Raw genomic sequence first — 5,833 nt, forward strand, 5'->3', positions numbered from 1 at the left:
GAGGGTCAGAGAAAAAGAGCAAGACCCCCCAACGAGATGGATTGGCCAAGTGGCAGCATCGATGGACTCAAGCATGGCAACAATAGTGAGGTTGGTCCAGGATCGGGCAGTGTTTTGTTCTGCTGTGCATAAGGTCACTATGAGTCAGTACTGACTCGATGGCACCTAACAACAACAATGAGTAGGAACCAACTCCACGGCTCTTAACAGCAACAGTAGTTCCACAGATCTTACAATCTTAAAATCATAGAGACATCTTTGAGTGACCTCATCCTTCATAAGTAGTAATTAGTTCTATTGCATATCTCTTTGTCTTATTTTCCTATGCCACTGATATCCCAGCTCTTAGATCACTCACCATGAAGAACAGAACTGCTCCAAGAGACATTTAATTGAATGTTCTGCCTTTAGTCTGTACCATCCTACAAGCTATTGCTACTGCTTTTGTCTGCCATCTAGCTGACTACCAAAAGCAATCTTCCTTAGTCTAAGTTACCATGTTGTTCCTCAGCTCAAATGGGTCCAACCACTTTGCTGTGTCTGTTACATAGTATCCAAATGGTTTCATCTTAATACCAAAACTCTTCTCCTTCTTGTCCATCCAAGCTACGTACAATGTTCATTCAATTCCCCTACAAAATGAGTTGTCACATTACACATCAAGTTTGTGTGTTTGCTTAATGTTTCTGCTTGAGATTGCTAAAACAAGATGAAAAAAACTGACAGTGTTCAGAAGTAATGTGCTTTTCTTTTTTATGAAAACAAAAATTTAAAGTAAAGTGACTACTGTGTTTTTCAGTGTTCATGCCTTTCTTTTTTATGAAAACAAAAATTTAAAGTAAAGTGACTACTGTGTTTTTCAGTGTTCATGCCACTCACTGTTATTACCTCCCGAACTAACATATTCGCTTTCTGGAAAGGCATTACTATAATCAATGTCTTCAGCATATAAATACAACCCAAATGATAATAGTATTGAAGAAAAACAGGATATGTGTTTAAGGAAGACTGTCCAGAAATTATTGCTTAGCAACAAAAATTTAACTTTTTGTTACCAGGGCAAATATTTTTGTTTTGATTTTCTTAATTGGTGGTTACTTAAGTTTAGTGTAGTCACTCTATTATTAACAAAAATGATCTAGGTTTTGACTTCTTAGGCTGATATCATAGGTGCTTTCCATGGAAAGCTATTTGCCAGATTCCGTGCAAAGAAATACATTCATAATAGCAATTCTTTGATTTTCTCATCTTTTGTTTCTTTTCCTTTTATGTATTTCTCATTCATTAAATAAATTATCTCTCAGATGCAAACTGAAACTATACTGAAGCACCTGTTCCCACTTATCAGATTGTCATATGTCCAGAATCTTGACAATGTATCTTTTGACAATGTATAGTGCAATAATCATTGGTATACATTGCTGGTGGTACTGCAAAATAACACAACCCCTATGGAGAGGAACTTAACAAATTACTCAGGACTTTAGCCCTTGATCCATCAATATTACTCAACTCAAATGTGCTCAACTCCTTTATCGTGCCTGTTAGATAGGATAAACGCCTTCGTGTAGCAGTCAAAACTCTCCACAATGTTGTCCAGCCCTGCTATTTACAATGTGTGTTCAATGTCTAAATACAAAAAGTCCCATGTCCAACTTATTTTTACAACTTCATTTACTACAGTAAAAGAACAAAACTAACTTGTCAATAAAGCAAAACAAACCATTTCCCTTATTTCCACCCTTGCTTCCTTTACCTATTTATCTCTTCTCTTTTCCTCTTTCCCTTTGTGTGCTACCTCTTTCTCCCCTGAACACTGGCAACGACAAGTCTTGCAAAATAGCTCTTTGAAGAACTGTTAATTGCCTAAAGAGGACTGTACCAATGATTCTAAACAAAACAATCTTCAATTGTTCAATCACAAAGTAAAAATGCAACATGGGCCATACCACAAGGATACAGACCCCTCTCTTCTTCTAGAACTAATAAACTCCAATCCTGATTCAGCTTGGGGAATTACCTGATCTTCAGGTGCTTCTTGATGCATTCAGATGAATACAGCCCTTAACTTCTACTTGAATCATTTAGGTCCTTGGGAGGCATCATGAAAGAAGACCTGAAGTTCTGCATCCATAAAGTTTAAAACAAGAATCCCTTATGGGGCGGTTCTACTCTGAAACACATGGGGTCACCATGAGGCAGAATCAACTCAATGGCAACAATTGTTTTTATTATTATTATTTTGGGGTTTTTTTGTAAAGTTTTTATTGTAAATTGAGTAATAGTTTACATGGGAGAACATCAGTTTTATACTCATCGTTTCATTACAATGATTACAACAATCTCCTCTGTGCACCATCATTCAACAGTATTTGCTTCTATTCCCACTGTTTTTGTTTTGGGGTTGTTTTTTTTTGGGGGGGGGGAGTGTACACAAAAATACTCAGGAATATGTGATCATTTAAACAACCAAAGGGCACATTCTGCAAGCCTGCCTCCTGGCCTCCAACCCACAGCCTTTCTCTTTCCATGAATCTAGAGTCCTCAGCTGTGCTATCTCTCCAGGTCATCATCTGTGCCTCTATCTCTGGTGTTGCTGCTTCTCTGGATAGGGTTCCACATTCTGCTCATGCTCTTCTCTCTTAATGGTCCTAGGGTTCTCTGTTCCTTGACTGTAGGATTAACTACCTCCCCCCCCCCCACCTTTTTATAACAATTATTTTTCTGTTCGTTTATTCTGAATCATTTAAAATTGTTTTTACAAACCCAAGTGTCCATCAATAGTGACTGAGTAAATAATATATGTTACATCTGTATCATTAAGGACTAAGCAGTGCAAATAGGATTTAGGCATATCTTTGTGTGCAACAATAGAATGGTTTCTAGGTAAACCTAAATGAAAAACAAAACACTGGGTAGAAAGTTGTAGATTATGTACCATTTGTCAAAGGGAGGGAAATATAAATGCATATATGTTTGTAAGTTTTTTTAAGATAAACCAAAATGTTTGAACTGTTACCTAGGAGGAGGAAAGAAACACAGTGGGGAAAGGGAGGGATAGAGGCTAAACTTCTCTAAATATTCCCTTTTGTGTAAATACAAATTTTTTAAAATAAATTTTAAAAAGCAAATTCTAAAAACTTAAAGCAAAATGAATCAATGAAATTCTGTATCAAGCTGGTGGTATAAAAACTAAACCAAAACCCACTGCCACGAAGACAGTTCCGACTCATAGCAGGCCTATAGGGCAGCGGAGACCTCATCTGTACTAGGACTCCTAAGGCTGTAAATCTTTACAGAAGCAGATTGCCACATTCTGCTCCTATGGAGTGGCTGGTGGATTCAAAGTGCTGACCTTTCAATTAGCAGCCAGGCACTCAATGCCCCTGCCACCAGGGCTCCTTGGCATAAACCCAGAAAGGAACTATTAACTAAAATTAAATCTTTTCAGTAATTGGATTTTTGGTGATTGTCCAGTTATTGTCTTCCTGAAACTGTTGTATGTGCACTGTGGGGTAAAACACATGAACAGCTATATTGATGACACAGAGAACCAGGATAGGAGAAGCTCCAGCATAGGCAAAGACATAGATATAAAACCAAAGAAACTAAATAAAAATTCTGTAGTCCTAAATTTGAATTGAAGGTCTCATTATCAATTCATAATAAAATGTCTCTTAAACATTTCGTATTTCGAACAATACAGTGGAAAGACTCTGAAACAACATTCAATCCAGTAACGATGAATATCTCCAGTTCCCAGAAACTCGTACTGTAGTAGCTTCAGTGTTGCTGTGATTCTAGAAGCTATGCTATCGGAATTTTAAATACGAACAGGGAACCCATGGTGGATACATTTCAACTAAGCTTCCAGACAAACAGGCTAAAATGAAGGATAAACAGACTACTTCTGAATATTAAGTCACTAAAAATCTTATGAATAGCAGTGGAAAACTGTCTGATAGCACCAGAATATTGAATATTGAAACTTGATGAAGAGCACCAGAATATTGTCAGATATATAGTGCCAGAAGATGAACCTCTCAGGTTGGAAGGTACTCAAAATATGACTGAAGCTGAAGAAAATTAAAACAAGTCCAGGAGAGCCAAAATATGACCTCTAAGTTGAGTTGACCATAATGACTCGGATGTGTAAAGTCTTCCAGACCTTCATTTGCTGATGAGGCACAACTCAAAATGAAGAGAAACCACTTTAAACATCCATTAATAATCAGAATATGGAATGTATGAAGTATGAATCCAGGAAAATTGGAAATTGTCAAAAATGAATGGAACACAAAAACATTGCTATACTAGGCATTAGTGAGATGCAATGAACTGGTATTGGCCATTTTGAATCTGTAAATTACATGTTTTAACATGCCAGGACTGACAAATTAAAGAGTAATGGAGTCACATTCATCATCAAAAAGAACATATCAAGACCTGTCTTGAAGTACAATGCTGTCTGTGATATAATAATATCCACACGTCAACAAGGAAAACCAGTTAATAACCACTGTTATTTAAATTTACATACTAACCACTAAAGTCAGTGAGGATGAAATTGAAGAATTCTACCAACTTCTTCAGTCTGAAATTCACCAAACATGCAAACAAGATGTATTGATAATTACTAGCGATTGGAATGAAAAGGTTGGAACCAAAGAGGAAGTTTCAGAAGTTGGAAAATATGGCCTTGGTGATAGAAATAATGCTGGAGATCGCATGATAGAATTTTGCAAGACCTATGACTTCTTCTTTGCAAATACTTTCTTTAAGCAACATAAAGTTGAATATACAAATAGACCTCACCAGATGGAATACACAGATGATGCAACATTGCTTGCTGAAAGCAAAGAGTACTTAAAATACTTACTGATGTAGATCAAAGATGATAGCCTTTGGAATCGGTTGCACTGCATGTAATGTACAGTGTAAAGAAAACAAAATCCCCACCAATGGATCAATAAACAACATCCATATAAATGGAGAAAAGGTTGCAGTGTCAAAGACTTCATTTTGCTCGGCTCAACCATCAACACTCACGGAAGCAGCAGTCAAGAAATCAAACAACGTATTGCATTAGGCAAATCTGCTGCACAAGACTTCTTGAAAGTGTTGAAGAGCAAAGATGTTAATGTGAGGATTAAGGTGAACCAGATTCCTGCTGAGGTATTTTCAATAATGTCATACGCATGTGAAAATTGGACAGTGAATAAAGAAGACCATAGAAGAATTGATGCATTTGTATTATGATGTTGGATGAGAATATTAAAAGTACCATGGACTGCCAAAAGAACAAACCAATCTGTGTTGGAAGAAGTATAGCCAGAATGCTCGTTGGAAGCCAGGATGGCCAGACTTTGTCTCCCATACTTCAGACATATTGTCAGGAAGGACCAGTCCCTGGAGAAAGATATCATGTGTGGTAAAGTAGAGGGCCAGATAAAGAGAGGAAGATCCCCAATGTGATGTTGGCGCAGGCCCATGCAGTGTTTCATTCTGTTGTGCATATGTGCATAACGTCACCATGAGTCAGTACTGTCTCAATGGCATCTAACAACACAACAGTTCCTAGGCTATACTTCTAAGTGGCATTTCCTACTAAACTAAACCACAGCTCCTTGGGAAAACAGTTCATTTCTGGTTAGGGGCTGGAAACATAAAATAAACCTGTAATTCTGTCATGTTAAGAATACTATTGCTATAGAGGAAAAAGGAGAGTCAGAAATAGAGGAGAAAATGGAAGTATAGCTAATTACCTCCATGAACAACTGCCCTCTTTGGCATAAGACCAGAAGACATGAATGGAACATGACTACCATGGTAG

At 37.3% G+C, this 5,833-nt stretch overlaps 1 protein-coding gene across 1 annotated transcript in view; it reads right to left on the reverse strand.

Moving 5' to 3' along the window:
* The window catches only part of LOC102842326 (protein FAM19A2-like), a 676,150-nt gene that overhangs the window by 646,558 nt on the left and 23,759 nt on the right, over window positions 1–5,833 (reverse strand). The gene's annotated exons all lie outside the window — the stretch shown is intronic.

This window comes from Chrysochloris asiatica, unplaced genomic scaffold, assembly GCF_000296735.1.
Source record: "Chrysochloris asiatica unplaced genomic scaffold, ChrAsi1.0 scaffold00033, whole genome shotgun sequence".
Classification (NCBI taxonomy): Eukaryota; Metazoa; Chordata; class Mammalia; order Afrosoricida; family Chrysochloridae; genus Chrysochloris; species Chrysochloris asiatica.